This window comes from Anopheles merus, chromosome 2L (genome assembly GCF_017562075.2).
Source record: "Anopheles merus strain MAF chromosome 2L, AmerM5.1, whole genome shotgun sequence".
NCBI lineage: Eukaryota > Metazoa > Arthropoda > Insecta > Diptera > Culicidae > Anopheles > Anopheles merus.
This window is the reverse complement of record NC_054083.1, coordinates 47,688,250-47,715,687: the sequence shown is the minus strand read 5'-3', so window position 1 is coordinate 47,715,687 and position 27,438 is coordinate 47,688,250. Positions and strand designations below refer to the sequence as shown.

The following is a 27,438-nucleotide window of genomic DNA, read 5'->3' as shown; positions in this document are numbered from 1 at the left end:
AGCAGGATGGCTTTGGCTGCTTGCACTGCGGCGGAGTAGGGCGAAAAGGAAGCAAATAAATCAATTTGCCAGACGAAAGCAAACACGGATAATTGTAACCGAAAATAGACTCCTCGGGTGTGCGAGTTTTTTGGCGTGTGTATGTGTGTGTGGTGGCGCGTCGAGGTGATTCGCGCTTTCCGCGGCTTTTATGCGGCGCGCACTGCCCCCCCGGAACACGAACCCGCGCGCGCGAAATGCTTTATTGAATAATTATGGCCGGTGGGCTCGCCCCCCCCCCCCTTATACAACCCTCCCCCTCCTTCCCATCAACTCCCAACAAGCATACGTCATGTTAGCGTCCAAATTTGATGGCCAATAATGACTGGATGGAGGTGAAAGAAGAAGAGGGCGCAACTCAACCGATCGATAGTGATCGATCCGTGTGGAGCCGCCGGTGGTGTAAAATAAAAGGAAACGAACCTAAATTGGTTTGGCTAGGAGGAGGAGGAAGCGAGAGAGAAAGAGAGAGAGGGGAGAGCGAAATAGGAGAGCAGAAAAATAGAACTGCCCGGAACTGCCCAGATCAGCCGGATTGATATCGATATATTGGCAAATGGGTAATGTGAGCAGAGTATGAATTACCGAGCAGCAGTGGCCGGGCGCGTTGTTTGCATGCTCGTTCAATGATATCTGCACCCAATAATTAATTGAAACACATGAGCATAGTTTGAAGCCAAAAACTGATAATAAAATACTGTGCTCAATTGAATACTTGTGCTTTTTTGGAGAGGAAATGAACGATAATAAACAAGGGAAAAGTATCTGCCATTAATGTTTAAAGAGCTGGACGGATGTAAAATTTGCACAATTTTCAAAACCGAATTTACGTTCCCTTACTGCCATAAATATCCCAAATAAATTTGTACTTGCTTAAACTTAAAGCAAGTTGTTAAATATTATATATTTACATGAAATACAACAGGCAACCGAAAAATGTATTTATTATTCTGTACATTGCAAAACTGTGCACTCTACGTCATACGATCAAACAGTTCATCCAAGAAACGGTTCAACAGCACACACACATTTCTTGATCAAGATCGTTTCACACCACACAATAAGCATATCTGTTTTCGAACGCTCGCTACTGCGTTGACCTTACAGTACAGCGGTTAACGTACAATGCAGCGACACGGTAGGTTTGAGGTAAAATCTCTACCAGAGCCGGGGGAGCTACATTTGTAATATTCGCTCTCTAAAATACGGCTTGCAATGAAATAATTAAAACATTGTTATGTGACCATTTAACAGTCACAACTTTGTCAACCAAATACTCTTCCCCTAATTTATGATCACGATCAAAGACGGTTAGCGAACAATTAAGACAAATCTGCATATAGAACAAATAGTTAAATTTGATGGTATTTTCTATTATCTAGGAATCGCAGAAATTAAAATTAGAAATAATTTTTAGTTCAGTTTTTTGCTAACACTGCAGCATTCGATCAATGTAAGGCCAAACGAAGATCGAGCGATCAGTTACTTAATCCATACAAGAGATTAGCCGTTGAATATATAAAAGAGAAATTGTGTACCATTACACCATAGAACCAATTTTTATCGACATAGAAACGCGTGAAGCAAGGTCAAAGCTCGTCATCCGCTAGCCAGTGTTTCTTCACATCTCCCTACTGAAAATTTATGGAAAATCTCTTACAACGCACGATCTTGTGTGTTCGAACTCTTACAGATCGTGAATTTTGCGGCCAGCGGGTTTTCCATTAGCTTTATGCAGCACGCAACCGTCGCCCGAGACACGCGGAAAAAGAACGGTGTTTCTGTCGGAGGCACACGATGCAGTGAGAAGCAGCCGTACCAACGAGAGCCTCAAAGCATGGGTGTAAGCATACGTAGCACCGGCGTGCGTTAGGTTACGGTTTAGATAGATGAACTTGAAAATTATATAATTACCCTTACGCTCTCGCGAGGGAGATCGATCCACACACACACACACGCGCACACACAGTTCCGGAACGGCTACCGGAAAGAAAAGCACCGAACAGCCATGAACGGAGCGTGTACGGGAAATAAACGGGAAAGTAATCCACAGGGATCGGAGAATCGTCCACTGATTAAGGAGCGTACAGCAAGAATTAAGTACCACACACGCACACACAATACACCCTCACCTGCTACGCACACCTGTATGTGCGGAAAAGATGCGCGCAAGACGGACGGGCAGTGAAGTAAGTGAATAATTAAATAAATAATCACAAGGCATCAAAGGCGCGCACCACCCGCCGCCGCAAAGGTTTCCGTGCCGGTGGGTGTGTGCGTGTGTGTGTGTGCTCACGCGGTTCCTTTATTTTTCTATGCATGTCTGCTCCCTTCCCCCTTCCGTTTCCGATGATCGGTGCGAGTTGTTCCGCTCCCGAGAAGCGCCAACCCGGAAACGATCACTTTTACTGGAGGCATCGAAACTTCGGAAGCCCACGGTCCGTCCCACGGTGTGTCGATGCAAGAGTTTAATATGGTTGGGAAAGAAAGGGGCAAAAGGGATATTAAAAAAGGGTGAGATATTAAAATTATGTTTCACACTTACTTCACACACATACACACACACACACAGACACAGACAACATGTAATAACTAGAGCAAACGTACGATCGAGTGAGAAAGGAAGCGCGTTATTGTTTGATAGGAAGTACATTAGCTCCAAACTAATGCTCTGTCCATCGGGTTATTATCGGGTTCGGTTGGACCTAGACACTCTTCACACAAATACACACACACACACACACACACATGCATGCACACATACACACAACGCACTGCTGGACAGATAAATGGTAAATTCGGCAAACTCATTTCCCGAAACGCAACGTACTGCTACTGTGTGGCCTCGATCTCGATCTGTCATAAACCGCCTTTCGTTTTCATTGCTTCATTCCACGTTTTGCAACGGCCACACAGACACACACACACACACATGCACACATACGCGCGCGCGGCCCCCCGTTTCGTATGATCACTCAATTTACACTCGTATTTTATTTTTCTGTAAATAGATTACTTCTTTTCATTTTTTGTTTTGACACGTTTTACGTTTTTTTTTCGGGGGCAACCTAATGAAACTACCAGAGGGGGCGAAACGTGTGCCAGCCTCTGGTCGTTATGGTGAAGCGTTTGCTGCACGCACGATTTTGAAGCCGATTTTTCACATGCTCCACTTGGTTCACACACTCAGACACAAAAAAAAAACCCAATCAAAACCACACAATATGCGAAACTTTAATTTACCGTTGAAACATATATGTGTAGGTACTGTTTTTTGTGTATTTTGTGTTTGCTTCTTTTCACTTCTAACTCACTTCTCTAAAACTGTCACTAGTGCTGTCGGCAGGTACAACACACGCTGCCCGGCGGTGGAACTCGACCGATTCGCTACTCCTTGCTGTTTCCCGTTTGCTTCTACTTTTCACGAACGAGACGAACGAGGGAGGGACACCACATGGGGGTAACGAGAGGACACGGTTTTTGCGGTACCACTTGCGGTGTGTGCTTGCATCCGCGTGTTCCACGGGACCTGCGAGCAGCTCGGCGCACAAAATGAAACTGAATCGGAAAAACTCGAATTCGCAGAAAACTGTGCTGCTGCTGCTGCTGTCGGGCTGAGTTTTTGGGCACCCGCGACGCCTCCCTCCCCACAAGGGCTAAGCGCGCGCGCGAGCAGCGCACTCGCTCACTCGGAAGCGCTCTCCATACGAGCAAAAACCCTCGTCGTGGAAGGGTGCGCTGAGCGACCGCTCATCGCTCACAGTGGGTGAGGAAAATTCGAGAGAGCGTCAAAGAGAAAGAGAGTTACTAATTGAGAGCAGAACAACAAAAAAAAGACACACATTAGACGACTGTGAAGAGGAAGAGTGGGAAAGGAACTTTTCTTTTTTTTTTCGCTTCTGAGTCCCATTTTTCTTCTGCGGGAGAATAGTTTTCCGCTGGCGAGTTCCGCTGGTGGGTCAATCTTTGCTCTCTTCGCTGGCGATGATGATCCACGCGCTCACACTTGCTCACGGAGCGCTTACCGATGGCATGATCTGTCCCGGGGCCTCGATGGAGACGGTGAAGCACGCGCCGCATTCCACATGTTCCGCTTCGGCTGGTGTACCGCGGTGGTGGCGGTGGGTGAGGAAAATCTTAAGAATTCGCTTCGGTTTTGCTTCTTCTACTAAAAAAATATTAACATTTGCTCTAGAGCAAGCGAATAAGCGGCGTGCTGCCTCGATTTGTGCGCTGCGGATAGTTTACTAATAGAAGAAAAACAATCTTTTAAAAACCAAGCCTAATTAGGCTAATTAGGCGTTTAAAAGTTTGAACGCAACAAATGTATTTGTCTCTTTTTTTGTATGAATTATGTATGAATGTAAACCACACTTTGGTAGCTATCCATCGGTGGAGGTATAATTCATCGAACTTACTAACCATGCGGACGTTTTAGATGCACCTCAATCAAACATTGAGATATTTTCATGTAATTTACTTATTATAGAACGTTTAAATTATTATGCCAGATTGATAACATCGTTACAAGCTGTATTGTAATTGTTTTGATTATTTGTGGTTTTAAACAAGAATTATTTGAGAGCGGAGAGTATTGATCCCGAGCAACAATTAACCACTAAATCCGTCAGAAACCATCACCATTTGGTCGCCATCCATCCTTAGCAGTTTCCCAGCACACTTCTAATCGTGGTCGATCGGCTAGATGCACATTGTCTGTGTATGTGCGTGTTTGGGCGGGTTATTTCTATTTGGCTTTTTTCTATCTCTTCACACTAGTCTTTCCTTTCTTATTCCACGCCGGGTCATCCATCAGCGGCTTCCGAAAAGCGGCCAATTCGAGCGCGGACATACAAACTGCGGGGCAGCAAACAAAACGCGACCGAAACGAACACAAGGTGAAGCGTGCCCGGCCAGCTGGAACGGAGAGCTGGAGCACGCGCTCCTGTGCGCCACCGACGAGACTGGTGGGCCCCCCCCCCCCCCCCCTTCGCCAGTGACTCGCCAGTTTTGATGTGAGGAAAGCGAAGTAAAGCGCTTCACGCGCGCGCGCTCGCTCGCGCCTATGTGTATGTTTGTGTGTCCTGTAGCCCATGACACCGGGAGTCCAAACCACCAAACTACTAATGCCCCACCTGGCCCTGTGCCTTTCCTTCCTTCGGTCTCCTTTCTGTACTCTGTTTCTACGCTCCAGAAGAAAACAGAGCTAGAAGTTTTGCGCGGCGGCGCATACGCATGCCGCCCCGTGCCCGATCATCGAGGCGGAAACAGACCGCAGCGTGGACGACGACCACACAATTTGAACGGAACGGAACGATCTGGTGGCAAACGGAGCAGAGGAGCAGAGGAGTTGAGGATATCGGAAACATCGAAAATGCGCTGAAAGAAGGCATGAAATGGACGGCTACTCTTGGTGTTGAAGTGGCAAATCGGAACAAATTGATAACATGTTAGAGGGCTGCAGCAGCTTGCTCAATCCGCAGGGAAAGCAAGAGAGAGAGAGAGAGAGAGGGATAGAAGAGGCGAGCTGATGATTGGGTTCAAGAGTGTGATAATCCAGAGCGCGACTTATCGTCGTTAAGCGTCAAGTGGTTCAAGTGGCCTTCAAGAACAGATTTGAGGTTTCGTGCTGTTGTTGGATAGCGCTCGAAGCTAAGCATAAGCGATGGGGTGTTGGTTCTAATCGTTTCTTTGCTCTTTACTTTAATATTGGTCTGATAGGTTTGGCTTTTAATATATCGTAGCTGTAAGAGATTACTTTCTAGAAACAGCTGTACTTATTTACAGAGGCGTTAAGTTGTATCTATTTACAGAAAAAACTGATCTTGCGACCATCACCGTATGATCCAACTGTATGTTTGCAAACAAATCTAATGCCTGGTGTCCCTGTCTGATGAACTCAATGCTCTCCATTTCTAGTATTTATTGATATATCAGACGATACTGTGACCCTGACCTGCAAAAATAGTCCACCGGTTGAATCCCTACACAATAGTGGCAAGATAAGATGCTTCTACCTCTTCGAAAATAATCGATCATACTCATTAAGCGAGAAGATGGAGGAATACATAGCAGCTAACGAATTCCACAAACTTTGGTAATTGTGGAACATGAAGGTCCTGGTATACATATGTACAGTAAAAGAGATACCATTTACCATTTGAATTTTTGCAGTAAGAATGCCATAGAATACGGAGGAATAAGATCTTGCAATGATACAAACAAGTGATGAGTCAAGTTAGCAAAATTCGACTCCGGAATCGCCAGGAGTTGGAGTCCTTCGGAGTTGGAGTCGTCCAGAGTTGGAGTTGTCTGGAGTAGGAGTATTCCAGAGTCGTCCGAAGTCGAAGTCATCCGAAGTCGGAGTCTCCGCAAGCAAATACGATTTCGATCGGACTAGTGGTTCCGTTTTGGTCGAAGCCAGAATCTGACTATCAGTCGGACTACCAATAATCGTAGTCGCTTCAGAATCGTAGCCACGCTCCAGAGAGCACATCACTAATACAAACACCTAATCGTATTATCTCCAGTATTATTAAGAGCCTTATAATTACACCTGATCATACAGTGGTTAGGCTAGTGTCAAAAGAAGTTCACACAATTTGGTGCATTTATTCCGTCTCCACTCTAATTGAATTAAATATTTCGTTTTCTATCCACCATCAGCTCTGTTCAAAGATACCTTTCGCTGTAAGCATGCACAAATATTGCAACGATTCACTGTCTTAAATGGTTATGACCTTGTTTAGCCCCGTTTTTTTTTTTTTTAAAACACATTGCTGCATCATAAATCCTCCAAATTTGCGTCTCATCCACTTCAATCTGCACTTCATGATGCTCGTCCAGGCAAAACCTGCCTTCCCAGAACGAATGACCATTTGTGCAAGCGCGGGAGGTGCTTTTCTTTTTCCCAGCATTGAAGACGGCCGCCGTTGAGTTTGTGAAAAACAGTCTTCTTTTAAGTCATGCTTTAAGATTTTTGCTGCAGACCATTTTCCATTAGCGCGCATTTTAATGCGCCCCCGGGTCGGTAGGAAGACGCAGCCGAATTAGTTAATCTAGTTAAGCTGGCCTGCTCACTAAAGCGTGGACAGTAGCGGGCACCACTTACGAATTCACGGTTGCACTCGTCGTTGCACTCCATCCACCGGCGTGTCCATATCTCCAGCTCCATTCTTCGGTTCGTGATGCCGGCACAGAATCCCACGGACGGTGCACGGCACATGCACCTGATTTGGAGCGCGCTTGCAATAAATTTCTCACTGAATTATAAGCGTCATAAGTTTGTCCTCGAGTGGTGTGCGAGATAGCGAAAAAGAGACAAGGGCGGGGAGGAGGGAGAGAGGATCTGATGCAGCTCTGTGAAGTAAGGCGCGGGCGATCTCCGAGCGGGCCAGTCTGGCGGTCGCACCGATGCGCACATGCAATGCGTGCAGACGCTGTTCTTTTTTTAATATTCTTATTCTCTGCAACCCACCACCATCCTCCCCTGCTCTACTGGCCACGCTTTGCTTTGCGTTAACCGTGTGCCGCCAGCAAGGCATTGAATGAGCAATATATAAGCGGCAGTCGGCAGTGTTTTCGGACCTGCGCGACTCCACCGTTTGCAAATCTTAACGATTTCATTATTTTTGTGTGTGCCTCTCGTTTGCGTTTCGTAACATCGGCGATGCGCGCTGAGCTGAGCAGCGTGTGTTCTTCTTTCCCATCATCATCATCATCGGCTGCCACCCACACTTGTGGTGGGGTGGTTTTGTAATTTGAGAATTTTTCATTCAGAAAACGTCCAAACCGGACCGATCAAGACGGCCCTGATCGGCCAGTGACTCAGCCGGCGATACTGCTATGCACAACTAGCCTGTCGTCGTAGTTTGGCAGCTTTTGAAGGAGTTTTAAGTGGGGGTAGAGAGAGAGAGAAAGGACAGGACATTATTAAGGCACTAAAATGGTAACCAAGGCAGTGGAGAGTTTTACAGTGATTGTTTGGGAGTAAGCTGAGGGTTCGGTTGGGACAGAACAAAACGTGAAGCAGAGTTTGGTGTCATTAGTTGTTAGTCTTATTTGCTGTTCGACCGATGGGACCGTTGTTTTGGGACTTTGTTTTTCATTTTTGTGTAGCAATTATCACTCTTTTTATAAATATTTATTTTTAATTTTTAATATTCATACTCTATTATGTGTGTGTTTTTCAAAAAAGATGATTTACTAACATCTTATTGCGTGAAGCCTCTTTTCGCTTTTATTTTCATGATTTCCTTTCTTCCTTCTGTCTGCGTATGCAATTCTTATCGCCCTTCTGGTTGTGTTGTGCTCTCCTTCATTTTCCCATCCCCATTCTTACCCCGTGTGTCCCCTCCACCGTGTTGCTGTTTTGAAATTCTGAACTTGCAGCCAAAGACAGCTTAATGACAAATTTATTTTGACGAAATATTTACGATCTCACCATTTCTTTCGGTGACGCTTCGCTTGCAACAGATTTTTCCTACCTGTTGGTGTGCGTGCGCGTACACAAACGACATGTGTCTGTGTGTGTTTATTTGTATTGCTCTTTTGCTCCCTCTCTCTCTCACCCTTCTCCCGTCACTGTTTTGTTTGCTGTCTCGCCGTGACTCTGTCCCACCGTGTCTTAATCGCTTCATTTTCCGATCCGGGTTTAAGTTGTTGCCCATTTTTTTCCGCCCCGTAACGATGGCCGTGGTACTGGCTGCTCCCGTTCTTGATGTTCGTTTACCTTTGGGGATGTAGAGTTTTGCGAATCATCCACCGCATGACTTGCCCATCCGAGCAAACCGCAGCCGGGGGAACGGGCACGACGAGCAGCAGCAGTAGAAAAGAAAGGCGCACAAACCGTTCATATGTTTACATTTTGCCCGGCCGGACTTTACTGACTCACTGTCATGTCTAGTGCGGTTTTAAGAAGGGAAAAGTAGATCGCGCGCGCCACCGGCTTAAACGGACCCGCGGTAGGTTAAATGGTATGGTGGTGAGTTGGTGTAGGGAACAACAGTGCATGGGTCATCTTCTCTGTCCCGCAAGGGAAGGACAGGTAAATGGGGCCTCTCTCGAAGGGGGCCGCAGACTATTTCTAGTTCAACCGTGCAAAGATCGCATTACGCAGCGCATCCTGCCCGCAATTTCTGGCCGCTAGAGTTTACTGCTTCTTTGAAGATCCATCACATACTGAATTTCGGTCTGCATTGTTTGTGCCAAAGTTAGTAGGTTCGGGTGAAAGATGACTCGGCTCCTAATGGCTTTGTGTTGAGTTTTGCAAGCAAGCGACAACAGCTTGTTGTTTGCATAATGCATGGTTAAAATTTGAGCAACTGAAATGAGTGTTAAACTCAAATTTAATTGCCTATTCCCAATGTCTTCTTTTTTCTTTCGATAGCTTCCCAATATACTTCCCACATCTACTTACCCCTCACTGCTTTGCAAACCGACAACAGTAAGGTTGCAAAATTTTATTGCTATTCTAAGCAATATGCGTATAAACACGCAGACAACAAGGGGTGGTGAAACAGCAGCATAAAGAGGCGCTAATGTTTGCCCCGAAAGGCGCCACCGGCAGACGCTTGATAATGGACAGGGCTGGGAATTGCAAACACTATTGCTTTCGTTTCCCGATATTCCCCCTTCTAGTCCCCCCCCCCCTCCCTTAGCATGGCGCATAAACCGCAAACGAGATCGTTTTGATGTTGGCTTGATGGGAGGGAGAGATGGTAGAAGTTTTCTTTGCTTCCCCCACACAATCCAACGCTTCTTCTTCTCACCGGTCGGTTGGTCGGTTTGTTTTGATTTCCTCGCCGCGATTTTTTCGCTCTATCCTTCCTTTTTTTGCACACACAAACACACATCCGCAAACCGACCTGCGATGAGTGCGTGCGGAATTTTCCCGCACCCCCCCCCCCCCCCCCCCATCCCGCCGAGAGACGCCAGAGATTCCGGTTTGGCACCGTTGGCGCCAGTGCGCGAGCCGTGGAATGACCCGAGCGAACCGGGCGGCATTTGTTTACACTTTCCGCAGCGTGCGCGATCGACACTCTTCGCCAGCGGGCGTAAAACGGTGCGTTCTCGTGCCCGTTGCAAAGATCGGCTTCTAGAACTGGGGAGTGTATAATTTTGCAGCGGGAAGCGGGAGTAAAAGGCTGTGTGTGCGTCTTTTTGCATCCCTTTCGGATGGGCCTCACACGCCCTGCGGAACCGATCGACACTTGGCCCGGATGGCGTGCCAAAACGCTGCACCGATTGGGTGGAAAAGACAAAATACGGGGCAAAATTTGCGGAAATAATGGCTCAACAAGATGATGGCTTTGAAGCAAAAAAAACTCGCAAAAAGAGGTAGAAAGGTAAATAAATACCTATGTTCCTACTTATCCTTCCGCTACGTGCACCCGACTTCTTGCCATGCTTTATTTATTACGTGCGTGGAGAGATTTCGCAAGAGGTTGTGCCGAAACTTGCTGGATTATGGGAGCTTGATTTCGGCTGAAATCGTTACTATTTCCAATCCAACCGTTCGGCTGTAGTGCGATGAGCCTGTTGGCACACTGCTCGTGTGTTGTTTAAAGGTGTGATGGTGATCGTTGATCGAGGGGTAACCCTGTGATGAACGAATTTATTGACCGAAATTCGAAGTTCGTAGAAATCGTTCCCAATCTGCTGCCGAAGGAAAATAATTATGCGATTTTGAGGAAATTTAGGAGTAGAAACATTGTATTTACACGGTACTAACGCTTCTATCGCACTGATTTTAAATGCCAACGACATGACGTCCACGTTCGTTCCCCTCATGGAGGCGCTAGGTGTTTGACGGGTTGTCTTGTAGAGGGATTATACTCTTGGAGGGATTATATTTGCCGGCTCTATTCAATGCGGAAGGAAACTGTTCCCTACAATTTTAAGAAAGCGATTTTATCTGCTTCAAACCAACCAGCCTGTGACGGACAGTTAACATTAACGCCTATTCCCATCGTTACACTTTTGCTGGTGGGCCGAAATCTAAACAGCTTCCATCTATTCCGGCTCCCATGAGCAATTGCATTTCAATGTTCTGCCACCAAAAGCGCCCTTCTTCGGCAGTGTGTCTCGGTCAATGATGATTCATCGACTATTAATCACGGCTAATTACGTGGGTACCGGGTGGGTTTAGCGCCGCCGGGGTGACTAAGCCCGCCGACGTTCCAAAAATATAGGCTCAGTACAGCCGAGTACCGAGCAGGTCCAGTGCGACGCACGTGAGCGAATGGAATGCGTGATTCATGAGCTATTTTGCATGTGTTTGATGCAACCTTTGGCGCACTAACAGAGATTACTCTTTGTACGTTTATACTTTTGCGCCCTTAGCGTCGTTCGCTATGCTCTATCAGTTGCGACCGACTCGAACGCACTCGATGCTCACATTTTGTAATGCAAATAATCTGCTGCCCGGTGCCTGCGGGCTGCAAACGAGATGCTCCGAAATGCACACAGTGGTGGGGACAGTGGACGGTGGCGGCGGTACCATTGCCAAATTCGGCTAGAACCTCCCCCCAAGCGGAGCGATTTGAACACGGTGTCTTGGCAAACAAACAAAAAAATGGGAGGATTTAAGCGCAAACGTACGCGCACGGGACGCGCTTGTCAGTTTGTGCGGCGCACGTTTATGCGCTTATGCAAAACGGGCTGCAAAGATCAAAGCCCTCGGCCGGCAGGGACCCCCGCACTGAGGACCCGTAGTCACCAAATTTAGAACACGATGCTCCGGCAACGCACAACTCTGACCGTACACGACCGTGCACAATGTTTGGTCCGGGTCCAGTACCGGCGGGCAGAAAAAGGCCTGTTTTCGATTGCGTAGTTTGCCGATGCACACACACGAACACACGTGCGCGCGCGTAGCAGGCGCCAAGTAGTGGCCACCATTGCCTGTAAAGTGGTCTAGAGGAGGCTGATGTGGAGAGTTGGCGATGGGCGCGATGGTCAACAAGTGGAAGCGGGTTTAGGCGTGTGGACTTGCGATGCTCTGAATGCATTTGATGATTTTTTGTGTTGTAGGGCTAGACTTACTTAATCTTATATTAAATTATATTTCAATGTCTATTAATACAGGGTTTTCCAAGTCACTTTCTAATGTAAACGTTGTTACAGGGGTTTTTCCGAGTCAATTTCCAATGTGAACAAACATTTGCACTGTTTTTCAACAGATGTCAAATGTTGTATTTACATCACAAATATTTTTCAGTTCTTTCACATCATTTTCAACACATCACAAGCTGACAAGTTTGACAGTTGCAACAGACAGACTTAGATTGAAAGTTATTTGTGATGTGTTGAAAATCATGTGGAAGAATTGAAATTGCATTGTGATGCGATTATAGCACGTGACAGCTGTTGAAAAACATCTTGCAAGCGATGAATAATGATCTACACATTGGAGGTTGGCTTAGAAAACCATTTTTGGTCGCGTGCAGGAAGTTCCTGATATTTCAATATTGATCATAATAATTTTGAGTTTCTTCAGCATGATGTTCAACAATTCATGGGTCTTCTTCATCGTTTTTTCACCGGGGTTTTGCAGCCGGATCTCATCGCCCGTTGACCGTTGAAGTGTTGAAAATCATGCTGAAAAAAATTAAAAATTTGTGTTGTGATGAAAATGAAATATCAGATGTGAAAATCCTGTAAGAAATATTAGACACGAGCAAATACCTACAAAACTATGGTTTTGTTTACTATTATTGAGAAAATGTCAACCAAATCGGAGTTGATTTTTTATCAAATTCTTTAAATAATATGACGTAGAATGGTCGAGTCCTCGAGCCACCATATTTAATGTCCTAACTGTGATAAAGTTACGTTGCTAACTGTTAAACTTTTATATAAATATACACAAATTATAACTCTAAGCAAATCTAACTAAGCTTATCAAATCAATTACTAAATTGCAACCCACAAAGCGCTATTTTCAAACACTTACTGCAATTTAAATGTCATAAAACACCACCAAACACGATTGAAATGATCGTCAGAGGGTGATAAGTAATAATACAAAATACGCACATAATATTTCCGCCCGAAAACGAAAATCAAAACCGATTGTTCTGTAGTTGGCCATATTCACGACGGCCCGATGCTAACAACATTGACCACCAATGCCGTCCGTATTGTTTCAGAAAGCGAGAGGAGCGTGATCCCGCGTACGCAAAAGGAGGATCCAAGCTCGCGTAAAACAGGTCGCAACTGTCCGTGTGGTGCGCTAGCGTTCGCGTTGCAACATTGCCTCCGTTGAGTGCCGTTAGCACAAGAGGGTAAACCACAACAACAACCACCCACAAGCCGGTTGGGGAGGTACGGGAACCGAAACAGGGTTCGCGGAAGAACCTAAACTATGCTATGCGCCACAGCATCAAAACAACCATGCACATGTAGCCGTTGTCCCACCCTTTTAAATCTCCGACCTCCCCCCCCCCCCCTCCCAGTTCCCCACTGCTGCCAACAAAGCAGCGCTTGGGAGGAAACCGGGCGGCGTACAATATCTCGAGTGCGCGAAACAAACCCGTGTCGGCGCGTTTACCAATTTTGGCGCACGCTACAAAAGGATAAATATTTTATTCCATCCTCCCATCGTTGGTTTCCCCTCTCTCTACATCACGTGTCCAATGTGTGTGTGTGTGCATGTGCGTACGCAGTAACGCAGTCGATGCACCCGCACGATCGCTACGCAATGCACGGTACGCCACGTGGTGTGTTGCTGCAGGCAGGCGTAGTAAAACCAATCCGCAAAGGAAGAAAGTAATAGCGAAACAGAAGCCAGCCAAGTAAAGCAGTAGATGGACACGCGGGAGCGAAGGGGGCGAGCGAGCATTTTCGACATCTTATGATACAATGTTGTGGTGGAGAGGTTGCAGAAAAAATATTTATAGCTGCACGGGGAAACATATCAACACCCGCCAACACAAGCAACATGATGTGTGTGTGTGTGTGTGTGTGTGTGTGTGTGTGTGTGTGTGTGTGTGTGTGTGTGTGTGTGTGTGTGTGTGTGTGTGTGTGTGTGTGTGTGTGCCACAGCCGCGAACGAGTGCGTTTTCGAGTCCACAATGTGTGTGAGTATGCCTGTCTGTTTGTGGATGAAGCAGCGCCAACTTACTGTTTCCATATGGGAAGGTTCAGTTTTACGCTCCCACGATTTGGCGCTGATAATTGCTGCCAGTGCCCACTGGCAGGAGACAGTGAAGACAGGGAGCAGCGAACGCGACGGGAAGTTTGTAGGGATTTTCGGTTATTTTTAATAAAAATCATAAACAGTTAATTTCAAGCGTACGACGTATATGTTTATGCTAAATAGTTGAGCGGAGAGCATGTGGTTTAGGGCGCCATAACTCTTCTGTTAATTATGATCAACATGCTAAACACGCTGGAAGGCATAGAACTATGTTTTGATAGGAACTGGATTAAGTGCACGTATCGTCGTAGATCAAACTCCATGAGTATTAATCATAAAATGTCGCTCCACAAACTTTAGCCTTTGAGCGTCCTAAGTGGTCTTTATTAGGAATAATGAGAGAGATTATGATTGCAATTAGTTTTTGCTTTATAATGTTTTCCATTTGTCTTAGCTCATGCTAAAACAACGCTCTATAACCCAGCTAAATGTTGGCTTGGCCTGACATTTTCAGCTTTAACATATTGTCTGAAAAATGTAAATAAATGAGGATTATTTGCGCTAACTAAGAAGTTGAAGAATAGTTCCAACTGCGTCATATGATGTTGCACGATGTATTAAAACTATTTTTCGAACAAAAATCTGTGTATTGTGTATGGTAAATGATGGTTTAAATATTTCATTGACGAAGGGCTAATATCTCTTATCTAATATAAACCCATTGATTAAAGTTAGAAAGTTTTCTATACCCAAGTTGCGTTCCGCAATGTTGGATGATTTCGACAATAGAGTGCACACAAAGATAAATTGAGAATACTCATTTGAAATGAGTTACAATACTTTTCATGCATTTTAAAACATTCGTTCAAACTGTTCTTAAACATCCTCGACAAAGTATATTTCCTTCAGAGAAGCAAAAATCAATCGTACTTGAGCTGAGTTGAAAAAACCTAATTAGGCCTGCGACGAATTGACGTTTATTTACATTTTTTTCTGTCTGAAAACCTGAGGTTAGTTTTACGTGTGGTTTTGTATCGATTGTTGACATCTTTCAGTCTCCAACTGCCAAACTGTATACAAAACATAACCTGATAAAATCGTTAAAGACCTACGTTAAACGTGCCAATATCAAAATGCATCGAATTATTTAAAATTTAAAATCCAGTCTAGTTGCGCCAACACATCTTGGATTGTGTTGTCATGATGATTTTCAGCTGGTAAAAATGCAATTCACTTACAGTCTAGTCTCATGATCATGAAGAAATCAATCATAAAACAACATGAAAAAAATTACTCTATTGGTAATTATACATTGATAAAATAAATAATAAGAAATTTCTATTTATCTTCAACAGTTGCGGCAGCAACGGTGAACCAATAGCGCTCTGTATCTTTTCCGTTCGTACCACACGTATTTTCCACACCCAAGCCGTCTTGCCTGCCTGGATATCCTGGACCGTTTTCGAAAGCTACGTTTCGCGGCCCGAGACGCACCAATCACTACGGGACCTGGAGGAGGAGGGAAGGCCGGTACACCTATATCTCTCGGGAAGCATGAGAATTATCGACAATAGCCTTGGATCTTGACCATGGGAATGCCTTCCCGGCCACTCCCGCCCTTCCCGCCCATTTCCCCCAAAGCAACCCGTCCTCGCCGAGCTGTGGCCACCCGCGACCTAATGCGGTCATCTGGATCGAGCGATTGAGAAAACAGGTTTCCCGTTCGCACGCCCGAAAGGTGGGACACCCCCTTGCCCGCGCAGGCCGCTCCCGGGCACTCGCCCCCCCCCCCCCCACCCCTGTTTCCCCTTTCCCCATCGACGCAGGCGACAGAAGTGTGAGAACAGAAGCTCTGTGGCATGCAGACGAAGGTCAAATATGGAATACGGAAACTTCGGCGCACGGGAAGCGGCAAAAAGGGGGGTGTGCGCGTGTGAGTGCGCACAAGACGGCACCAAACTTCCCAAAAGGCTACAACTGCTGCTGCTGCTGCAGCTCGCCTTCGCAACTAACGCAACTGCGTTAGTGCGCTGCAGACCCATTCGTGCGCTCCCACTTTTCCCTCCCCCCCCCCCCCTCATCACCATTGGTCTGGCGTGTTGGCGGCGACAAGGCTCCGATGCTTTCGGGCGGCATCGCGGGTTTTTGATGTGATAATTTATTCATTCCGTACGTATGGTCATGGTGTCCAAAAATTTGGCCTGAATGCGTTCGCTTTCCTCCTCCTCTTCCTCCTCGTCCTCCTCGTGCGATTGTTGCTGCTGCTTGAGGTGGGTGTGGGCGCACAGAAGCAACGCGACTGCAACCGGCCCGGGCGTATTGCCGCATTGCATTTGTGTTTTTATTTTCATCAGTTTTGCTTTATTACTTTCGGTTAGTTTGGTTCGTGGAATTTCCGCAAAGTCGTGAAGTTTGGTTTTGGGATGTATTTTTTTCCTTTATTTTTTCTTTTTCATTCGTTTGTGTTCATGTGTGTGCTCTTTTTTACCCCCTCGTATACACTCTTCTCGTTGGCGACAACTCCCGCAACTGCGATCGTAACATAACTGTTCACCTGAACGATGGAATGCTGTGCAGTGTGTGCTGGGGTCCGTCGCCTTGTGGGACAGGGCGCGCAATGGCAAAAGGGGAAGAAATGGCCAGCGAACCGGGGAGGGGCGAAGTGAAATGAACAATCGTACCAGGACACTGGAATTGATTGGAATGGAAATGTGCATTTTTGTGAGACAAAAGATTATGGTAATTTCCAGCGTGGATGTGGATGCATAATTTTTCTTAGTGGCTCCTTTTCGCCGGTGTTGTTTCTGTTGTTGGAATGTTTGATAGAAGCTGCACAATAGGGAAGCTTAGAAGAAGGGAATCTTCACCAGCCAAGAAACGTGAAAGTAGTTTACTTTCGTGTGCAAAAAATTCAACACAAGCGTCTAGCTACGATTGGTGTATCATTCCTCCGTTTGGTGCCGTGACCAGGAGGAAAGAGATAAAACAATCAAAATCGCTTGCGCGGCACAGACGGCGTTATGCTTTTTTGCGTTAAATGGCTGATTTAGTGATAGTTTAGGTCCTGTAAAAGCTTTTCAGTCCATTTTTTCTGATTGTGTGTGTGTGGTAGCGAAGCATAATTTCGATGCCATTGTTAAACAATTCATTGCCCGGGCAATGGAGGCATCAGACTGATCAGCGGGAAGAAGGGTGTATGATTAATATGGCGTCGCTCGATGTGACTATTGCCGCAGCCGCCTTTGTCCACGATGTCGGCCCCGACCCACAACCAATTCATCAAACCGATGCCGAAAGCCGCGATTGACACTCAATCTCAATAAAACCATTTTCCGTTGTCCATGGTTGCCGACCGACCGTCATAGTCATAGCCATGGCATGGAATTTAGGGATCCTAAAACTCGGAGCTCCGAGAAAATGGGGCTCGCCCTTTGCCTTGTCGGGTGGTTGGGAAAATGGAGGATAAGCGACGAACGGCACACTTCCGCCGAACGACCGCGCGTTGGTGCTAGACAACAATCGCTCCATCCATCGGCGCAGCATCTCGTGCCTTGGCAGACTTCCTTCGCGCCACACATCTCACACAAACACACACACACCCACAGCAGCCGGTTGTCAAGCCGACCGAGCGAGACGGGGCGCGAGCAGGGCTAAATGCTAAACATCAACCCTTAGCAGAAATCTAGCGGTGTCGAAGAAAATCTAATGAAAATATAGCCGCGTAAGCGGAAACTGTCAGGCAACGGTTGAGCAACGGGGAGAGCAACACAAAACAAAGTATTCCCGCCATGCCACGGCGCACACACCCCGTCGGGTTGTATGCCTTCTGCTTTTTTCACATGTTTTTCCCGCCCCATTCTTTGGCGGCCCTCGCTGATCCAAACACACCCCAATATAATGTTCCATCCCCGCCAGGAGACGCCGTCGCAAGCATCGTACGATATTTTGTACAATACACGCATTTTGGCGCCAAAAATCCTCCGGCGAGTGTTGATGTCGGACTTGGCTCGCTTTCCCCTCCCCTCCCCCCCTTGGCGTGCGAACCCCTTTCGTCCTAGGCGCTCGCATCTCTCGCCGCACTCCGGCGAGAGCGTTTTCCGTAGTTTTTTCGGAAGCGTGGGAGATCCCACCCAAGCGAGGGGATGCGAACCTGTCTCGACGGTTTAGTTCGCTGTATGTGCGAGCGATAGTTTTTATCTGCCCGCGTAAGTTGTGTCTGTGTGTGTGCTCTGATTCCGTTCCTTCACTTTCGCACGCAGCTTTTTTCGCTCGCGATTCGACGAAAAATGACGCGCCAGTCATGGAGGTGGAGGTGGGGGTAGATTTTTCCCTTCCCCTCTTGGTTTTCCATTTCCTTCCGGATAGTTTCGCAGACAGTTTCGGTGGAGTTTGTTGTTCGGTTTGGGTCCCTTTTCCCAATCCATCCATCCCGCGCTGTGGTCGTCGTAGGGTTGCAAGTTTTTGTGTAATTCCGGAGTGGTTTCCTACTTCTTTTTTTGTTTTTTTTTTTTCGCTGCCCCGATTGGATGAATGTTGATGAAGTTTGATTTTATGTTTTCGTTCGAGTTGTGGGTGTGTGTGTTTGCCCGGGCAGACGGCATTCAAGGACTGCTGCAACAGGGACGCGGTTGGGCATTGCAAGGAGCGGGCCGTGCTGCTACTGGGTTACACCAGCGAGCTCAAATTACTGCTGGGGCGTGTATGGGGCGATGATTAAATGTGATAATCATTTGCGTCTGTCGTAGAAGTCCTTTTGTAAGCAAAAATGAAATTCCAATGGTTTTGTCAAGTTTTGGATTAAAAGATTTGGATTATTTCGATGCGGTAAAACAGTTTCAGGGTATAACAAAAGCTGCGGAATATTCAACAACCAACACTGGTGAACCAAAAAGCATAAAAATACATAAGTTTAACTTTTTTACCGTACCTTATGTCCATTAAATATAAAAAGTATTAAAATATATCTTATGAAACTCTTAAGCTTGGCTATTAACATAAATGCGTAGTTCGGTCGAGCAGGCGACATTGTAACATTGAAATTTTCACAAAGTAACCACGACGCGCAAGTGATAGAGTTTCTTGACGCCAATTGAAATAGCAAAACTGGCTGCAAACGCAACGCTTTTTATTGCGCAAAACTTCATTCGTTCCCGGTCTGGTTCGTCCGATTGTTGCATGTCCACCGTGGGGCTGTGCACTTTCTCACCAATAACACTAGTTCGAGCTTGGCATAATTTGTCAAATCACTCCAGCGTAGATAACCGAGCCGAGCTCGCTGGCTCATGTCGTTTCACTTACATTGTCACCAGTGCGAAAATGCGTACCGAAGGTCGCTTTTGTTCTCTGCTTTCTTGCAAAGTTGGGTAAGAGAAAGCGCGAAAAGGAGCCAAGGGTTGGTGCACAAAGCGCATGAACTCTTTCCAGACTCCAGCTCCGTACGTAGCTGGCTGCTGGCGAGTCGATTATTCGACCCCACGACCTCCATCAGCATCCATTTCATGCTTCCACTACCCCACCTGCAACCGTTTCTCAGTCGCTGCTTTCGGTTTTACTATGATCAGGAAGCGCTGGTGCCATCGGTATGCTGGTTTATGGCACGCTTCCGCCGAGCCAAAACTATTTATTGCTTTGAAACCATTCTGCGCCGCTTTTTTTGTTATTCTTTGTGTCCTTGTGTTTATCGTTCCAGCTCCGCAGACGTTGATCTAAGATACAAATATGAGCAAACACACACACACACACACACACACACACACACACACACACACACACACACACACACACACACACACACACACACATACACATGCACATTCACCAACACTCTCTCGGATAGATAAACTCAGTCCGTTTGCCCGTCATCAAGAGGAAAAGTCAACGAGAGTTGATTGCGAGGATGATAGAAAACTTTGGTGCCCAACGAAGAAACGCTCACGGGGAGGGGGAGGTGGGAGAGGTGGCGGAGGAAGCCAAGGAAGTGAGAATATCCCTTGCGATGAAATCGTTCCCGCCGAGCCGGCAATGATGATGGTAGCATTTTTTGGCAAGAAAACTACTGCCCCCGTCGCAGGCTTCGCGCGCCCATTCCCTGCGAGGATAGGAGCCATCCACCGCCAGCAACAGTATTATGTAAGCCGAGTTCAACAACCTACCCATAAACTGGCAGACGGAATGGTTGCACGCACACACACGTAGCACAAGCGTACACAATAAGTTTGCTGGCATCAGTGGGGTGTGATCGCGCGGCCGTCGAGTCCTTTCCAGTTGATCATTTTTATTGCTACCGTCGAATTATATTACACGGTCGATGTAACGATTGGGAGCGGCGGGGTGAGGAAACTGTGGCGCTTCACAGTGGAAAATGTGGCAGTAACCTTTGTCTGCTTTTTTCTGTGTTGAGTGAATTGCACAATCTTTTTGTAAGTAAATGGATAGCAATCTTGTTATTGCTAGGAAAATCATACTTGTTACGAGAAGAAAAAAAAACTTCCCAAATTTAGTTCTCTACTAGACCCTTAGAACTTTTTTTCAGATATGTTAAGTTTTGATGAACATATATGTTTTGAATCTATGTATCTGTTGTTGATTTTTCGGGTTGGATTCTAAACTGTGACTGTGGGATGATGTTATTAATGTCTCTTTGAGAAAGTATATTGCGTGCAATAGTTTACCTATGCAGTTCAGCTTTTTTTTTTTTCAAACCAACTATTGAGCGGATTTCCATCTTCTTCTTCTTTGGCACAACAACCGCTGTCGGTCAAGGCCTGCCAGTACCCACTAATGAAGAGAGCTTGGCTTTCAGTGACTTATTGTTACCATAGCAGGATAGTCAGTCCTACGTATGGGGGCACGGTCTATTCGGGACTTGAACCCATGACGGGCATGTTGTTACGTCGTACGAGTTGACGACTGTACCACCAGACCGGCCCAACAATTGAGCAGATTTCCATACAAACCAACTATTGAGCGGTCATTTACAAAGCATGCCATCAAAAAACGTTCAATTAATAGATTCTGACTGTATGTGATTAAAAAAGTCATAAACCTGGCCCTGGAACTAATCATAACCCCTAATCGGTCTTTCAATATATCCTGACACCATACCGGTCGTGGAATTGATCCCGATCCCATACCGCAGTGCTCTAGTGATAGTCATCGGAATCGCACCCACGGCTCGGAATCGCTTCCGAACATTGCTACTCCGGCTCCGATTCTGACAAACTCAAACCGCCGATTCCTCTCGGAGCCGGTCGAGCGGGTATCCGAATTTGAGTATAGAGATTATGTTACTTTGTAAGTAATGTACTTTAAAAAGATATGAAATAAAATGCATACAATGTTTTTACTTTAGAAATCATCACAGATAAAATATTAAATTTATTAGTAATTGTACTACATGTATCCGAAACACTTAAAATAGTATGTGTGTTAATGAATAACTTAGATTACTTCTAAAGCGTATCTTGACATCATTTTTAGGTAAGAAATCGTTTTTGATCTATAAGGAATAAAATCAGGATGCGCTTGTAAATTACAGTCGGTTTTGAAACTATCAACAACAATCCTTTCAAAATATTGAAACATTCAACGAGGCCTGGAACCTTTCATCGCTGCTCGAAATGTCCTTAACTTTGAGGAAGCTTTAAGGAGAAAAGCGCTTACCCTAAGCTTGCCCTACTCGCCGCTAGGTGGCAGCGTTGTTCAAATTACACGTTTTCAATGCTGTTGCTAATTTTTTATGCATGCAGTAATTATTTTTATAAATGCAGTAATTATTTTGACCAAAAAAATTTAATGCCACTGTCCCTAGCAAACAATTAACAGTCTGTTGTATGATTTATTCGAAACCGATTGATTTGATTCTTTTGAACGTTAACTAGGTCAGTTTCTTTGAAAAAACTTCATTTCCGCCCCGCCTTTACAAAAGTTTTCCAACAAGTACAAGTACAAATATTCATTGTAAATGTAAATATTACATTGTGTTGCACAAAAGATTTGAATAAAAAATTTCTTTCCTAACACATACGTATGATGTGTCTAGCGTGTGATTGTTCCAAGCGTATCCTCAAACCAGATCTGCCGGCATGTTCGTAGCAAGATCCAAGTGTACGTTTCACAGAAGGATACAGATTTGATTACAACGCAAACAACGTAAGTTCGGAAACGATTAGGGAAAATATTATTACGCCAGCACTAACAGACACCTGCCGAAGGGTTCTAATGTTTTCCAATTTGTGTCTATGAATACGTAATGAGAACAGTGTCGCTACCTAGCCGTAGGCCGCAATGCTGGTGAAGCAATTTGACTAGCAAGTGGGGAACTTTTTTTTATTTTTCGTTACTTTTTCAGACAAAGGACTGTACAAAAAAAGGTTTTTTTTATCCTGGATTTTAGAGATATTCTTTCATTTTAGAGATGTTCTACATGTTGGTTGATAATAATATTCAACGGCTTTTACTAATCTAACATAATTGTTTTGTAAGCTGAATTTAGACAATAACATAGGTTGATTTGTCAGATAAAATCAATTAAATCAAAGAAAATACAACCAAAACAAAGATATCTATAAACGTGGTTATTGTTACTTCCCCATGTAGTATAAAACAGAGCATCCAAATGTATGCAAATTTTGCTCTACCATAGCATCAACATAACAACATTTTCGCTTCCATGCCCTTACGTTCCCCATTCCTGCACGGTAGCAGGTGATGACAACAAGCTCAATCCAATACACTAGACGCGCCCGACAGCAGGCAAGTGCGGTGGGAAAATTATTCATCAAAAACTGTCCCCTCCGTGGTTGTGAGCTGCTGCTGCTGGTGTGTTCACATACCTGAAGAGCACGTGGAAAATATCCCGCCTAACCGGCGCAAAGATCCTTCCGAGGGATTGGCGGACACTTTGGATGTGGTGGCACTGTGCGCGGCGGCTCAACATTGCTCACCGTGAACCGCAAAACCGGCGGCATAATGTTTACGCCGCCCCGAACAAACAGCACAGAGGGAGTGAGAGTTTATTAAATATTCATTCCAGCCGCTGCAACGGCCCGTGTAAACAGCAATCAAATCCCAAAACACCGGCTATTTAGTGTATTATCGTGTTTTAGCATAAACAAATTGTCAGTTTATTGAGTTTCGACCTTTTCCCCCATCGGTAGCTATGTGTGTGTGTGTTGGGGAGGGCTGCGCTGGTTTAGAGTGATGTTGATGGTTTGTGGAATGGAGAATACTTGTTTGGTGCTACATCATGCCGCAAAGAGACGCCTCATGGACGCTGTCGATAATCTTACTTTGAACGATGTTGAGCTTGTTCGGGACAGGACTGGTGAGCATAGAGTACTCTCATAGGTTGACCTAGTTGTAGGACAATGGGGATGTATTGTTGGAAAGGAATAGAAGCAGAAATTGGCGGTGGGAATAATTGAAACACAAACAGTGGATCAAATTGACAGCTTAGATCTTGCATCTTTCGGAAAGTTTTAAATCCTTGGAGGTGAAACAGACATTCAGAGATTCAACGACTACAGATTAAGGTTATTCATCGCAGCAAGGGCAAGTATTTCGTGCAAGATAGGAAGTTGCTGTATCAGAACAAGTAATAATAGATGATGAGACAATTTCTATGTATAGTAGTATCAATTTTCTCACAGTATTATTGATGTATGTACACCTCCTAATCGGACCGTATCCTTCAATTTCAGAATCGTGCCAAGATATCACTACATTCATTAGACCTTGTTAGCAAAAGTCATGCATTTTGTCTTAATCTGATTACAAAAATTGCTAACAACACTCATAAAACATAACTTCCTTTAGCACACGCACCGAAAAAAATAGCCCCGTATTGTGCCTCGCGACTATCTCAACAGTCACTCGGGGACCGTGAAATTCAATCACGTGTTCCCCAGGAGAGGCAACATATTCGTGTACGCAAATCGATTCGTCTTGAGATATACGTTGTCTTTTCACAACGCACTATCAATGTGTCAAACGAGCATCGGGCCAGAATTTGCATCGCATGAGTGCCTAATCCTGGGAAACGGTTTCCTACTTGAACCTGGGGAACGGCAGGCTCATCTGCCAACCTCGTTATCAGCGTTGCAAGAGCGTACCACATCTAATTCAATTGGTGACGAATTGTTCACTTCACCCCATCCCGGACGGGACGGCGGAATCAGTACATGATCCCTAAAATGGCAGGCAGGACCAAAATCCCGTACCTACTATAGCGGGGTCCAGCGATTGACACTCGTCCGGAACCCTCCCGAGTTTGCTGCTGCCTCGTCGGGGTAACAACACAGATGACAACTTTCAACTGACTGTCCGCGGGAACGGGGTGCGGGGTTCAAAAAACATAATTTAGATTATTACGCGTGACCAGGCGCCGACAACAGCTCACATATTTTGACACCGTGCTGTTTCTGTGTACCTTTTTGCAGCAGCCAACCCTTGAAGGGTTGATGGATTTCATGGATTGTATGTTGTGGTTAGAGAATAAAAACTAGATAAATGAATGAATTGTGGTAAACTGTATCTCTCTGTAACTCACTTTAAACATCAAAACATATCGAGTATAGTTTTAGGCGTATCCATATGTTGTTTTTTTTTTAATTTTTGCTTGTGCATTGCGCCCTAAATTATGCAAACCTCTTTACTCGGTTTGCTTAAAACACACCAAAATAGCCTGTTTTGTTGGTTGGTTAACGATATTCTACGTTTATGTGTTATTAAACTTGAATATTTGATGCTAATTCTGATACTAGTAAGTAACACTTACGAAAAACGTCTGAAAAATCTAAAAAAAAAACTATCTAACCAAGGGTTAAAATGTCAAGTGTTATTAACGCAACCAAAGATGGCATGTATCACATGACATCGCCCTGCTGGCAACGATCAGCGTGTCTCATCCATCTGTTAGGATCGTCGCTTCATCCATCAGCACAGCGAGCCACTTTTCCCAGTAGCTTTGCCGCAATCGCGCGAAAATCCCGCCAAATCCCAAACCACCACTAACCAACCGCCCGTTCCGATTGCTCCGCACAATCTCAACAGCAGCAAGCAACTCCCCCACTCTAAAACACGACATCCTGCACAACCACCGCATACCACAGAGGACAATGAAATTATAACAAGATCATTTAAAAACATAAAATCCGTGACGGAATAAATTTCATCCAACAATCGCCGCCGGCCGTAACGCTTCGTTGTTGCGGCGTTCGAGCACCGCTAGCAGTGGAAAAGGGATCGAGCGTCCCTTCCGGTTGGCAAGCGAAACAGACACGCATTACGGACCGCCGGACCTAAACTCAAACCGGATTTGCTTTGAACCGTGCAAAATTCCAACCCACCGTTGTGCTGTACAACACATTTGCCCAAGCAGGGGGGAAAGAAAAAACACCGCAAGAGTGTCCTTTCATCGATTACTGCGAGCGAAGGGGAAGAAGGGAAGGAGCAACTTTTGCCTGCAAGCTCGCGAGTTCCGTCCCCAGCTCCCAGGAAGTTCCAGCTCGGTAATTGAATTAGCCTTACACCCAGCTTCCGGTGTCGTAGTCGCTGGCATTGCTACGCGCGGTGGATGGGGCGAATTTGTTTCGGAATTGGATTACAGTTTCCGCATCCTGGGACAGCCGTAATGCGGGGGGAGCCGTTCTTGAAATCGGACAGTAAAAATCACACAAAGTCAAATTCAAGCGTCCGGAAATGCAACCGGCAGCCGCGTGGGTGTAAATTTGAATGCTAATGTTTACGCAAAATTTCACTCGCGTGTAAATGGCGCCCGCAAGCTTCGGTTTGACGTTTTACCAGTTGACACTGTGTGTGAGTGTCTGTGGAATCGTCTAGGACAGCCATGGGAAGTTTTCGCACCCATGACGGTAGCTGCCATCGTAAAATGGAACATTTAACTCTCCCCTGCCTGCTCACATAATGCGGTTTGCTGTGTGGGTGTGGGAAGAACGTGGCCATTTCTCTGTGTGGTCGTTTGCGGAAGAAATTAGCGTTCGTTATCGATTGGACTATCGGCGGTCGAAGGTGACTTTGTAGTCTACGATAGAACAATTGAACCATTTTTCCTGTTTATTTACATGTTTATTATTACCATTAGCGTTCATTACGCTTTTTTTTGTACTTATTGGTCGTAAGTAACCATGGGAAATAGGCCACAAAAATCTGCAACAGCCCATTGTTTTCATGGCGTCAATTATGGAAATCAAGGCACAAGGCTAAACGAGCTATTTTTTATTTATAACGGCACTTCAAAATTGTATTCAATTGCTTATTATTCAATGATTTGAAGCACATTTCAACTGTTTTTATCAACCTAACTCATCTTACCTCATCTACTTTCTACATTTAGCTTGAATAAGGAGTAGTTTGTAACTTTTCCAAAATATAAACAGTCCCACATCACCTGGCAATTCAACAATGGGTGCTACATTTGGATTTTATTGGTTGATATTTAATGTAGCAATTCGTTCAAATCCCTTTCAGTTTCAACAACTCAAAAACTGATGCAGAATAATACCAATTACTTCCAACGGTTTCGCTTTTTTTGTTGAAAAGAAGTAAAAAAAATCAAGCTCAATAACTCACAATCAACGCGAATAGCCAAACATTTGTGCCAAACGCTGCTGTCAACCAGAAACACTTAATATCCTCTCAATCACCTTTCCACTTGCTGGCGGTAACGATTCGATCGGAGCTAATCACATACTAACGTGCATCTTGACATCATGTAACTTATTTTGTTTAGATTGGAACTCACATCAAAGTCTAGTTAACGCTCGGCTTCAATGCATTGCACCGCATTTCCGGCCCTACCGGAACTGACTCTCAGCACACCGCGCCGGGCTGCTCATCGAGACAAGAAATATGACTCTTTTATTGCATTATACCTAAAGGTGGTAGCAGCATTCCGTACCGCCGGTACGGTTTAAAAACGCACATTCGCCTTCCACCACACTGCCGGGATATCGCGGGACAACAAAGGCAGGGGTCGAAAGTTAAAGTGTCCATAAATGTTTACCCCTTGTGGTAGCGGTAAATAAAACACTTCATCAGGTGGCAGTTACCGATGTTTGCTAAATCGAAGGGGATTGTTTTACCGAACAGGGTGGAAGGGTGCCAGGATTGAAGAGTGCCATATCGTGCCACCTCTGTTGGGCTTTCCGGAGCGACCGACGGGGAAAAGTGTGTGTGTGTTTTTAAAGGGGTGCCGAGGGTGCTGTTTGCGGAAGGTTAAACGTGCTGACATGCGTGTA

General features: G+C 45.4%; 1 protein-coding gene across 6 annotated transcripts in view; it reads right to left on the bottom strand.

Moving 5' to 3' along the window:
• Positions 1 to 27,438, bottom strand: part of LOC121591577 (protein vein) — a 110,195-nt gene that overhangs the window by 48,461 nt on the left and 34,296 nt on the right. For 2 of the 6 annotated variants that reach the window (XM_041912261.1, XM_041912269.1), the window contains exon 1: positions 3,283 to 3,614. The exons of 1 other annotated variant lie outside the window; for it this stretch is intronic. The gene's annotated coding sequence lies outside the window, so the exon portion shown is untranslated. Of the gene's footprint in view, positions 1 to 2,807; positions 2,830 to 3,282; positions 3,615 to 27,438 lie in introns of those variants that run through there. 3 more of the 6 variants (XM_041912262.1, XM_041912263.1, XM_041912264.1) reach the window with 3 other exon arrangements.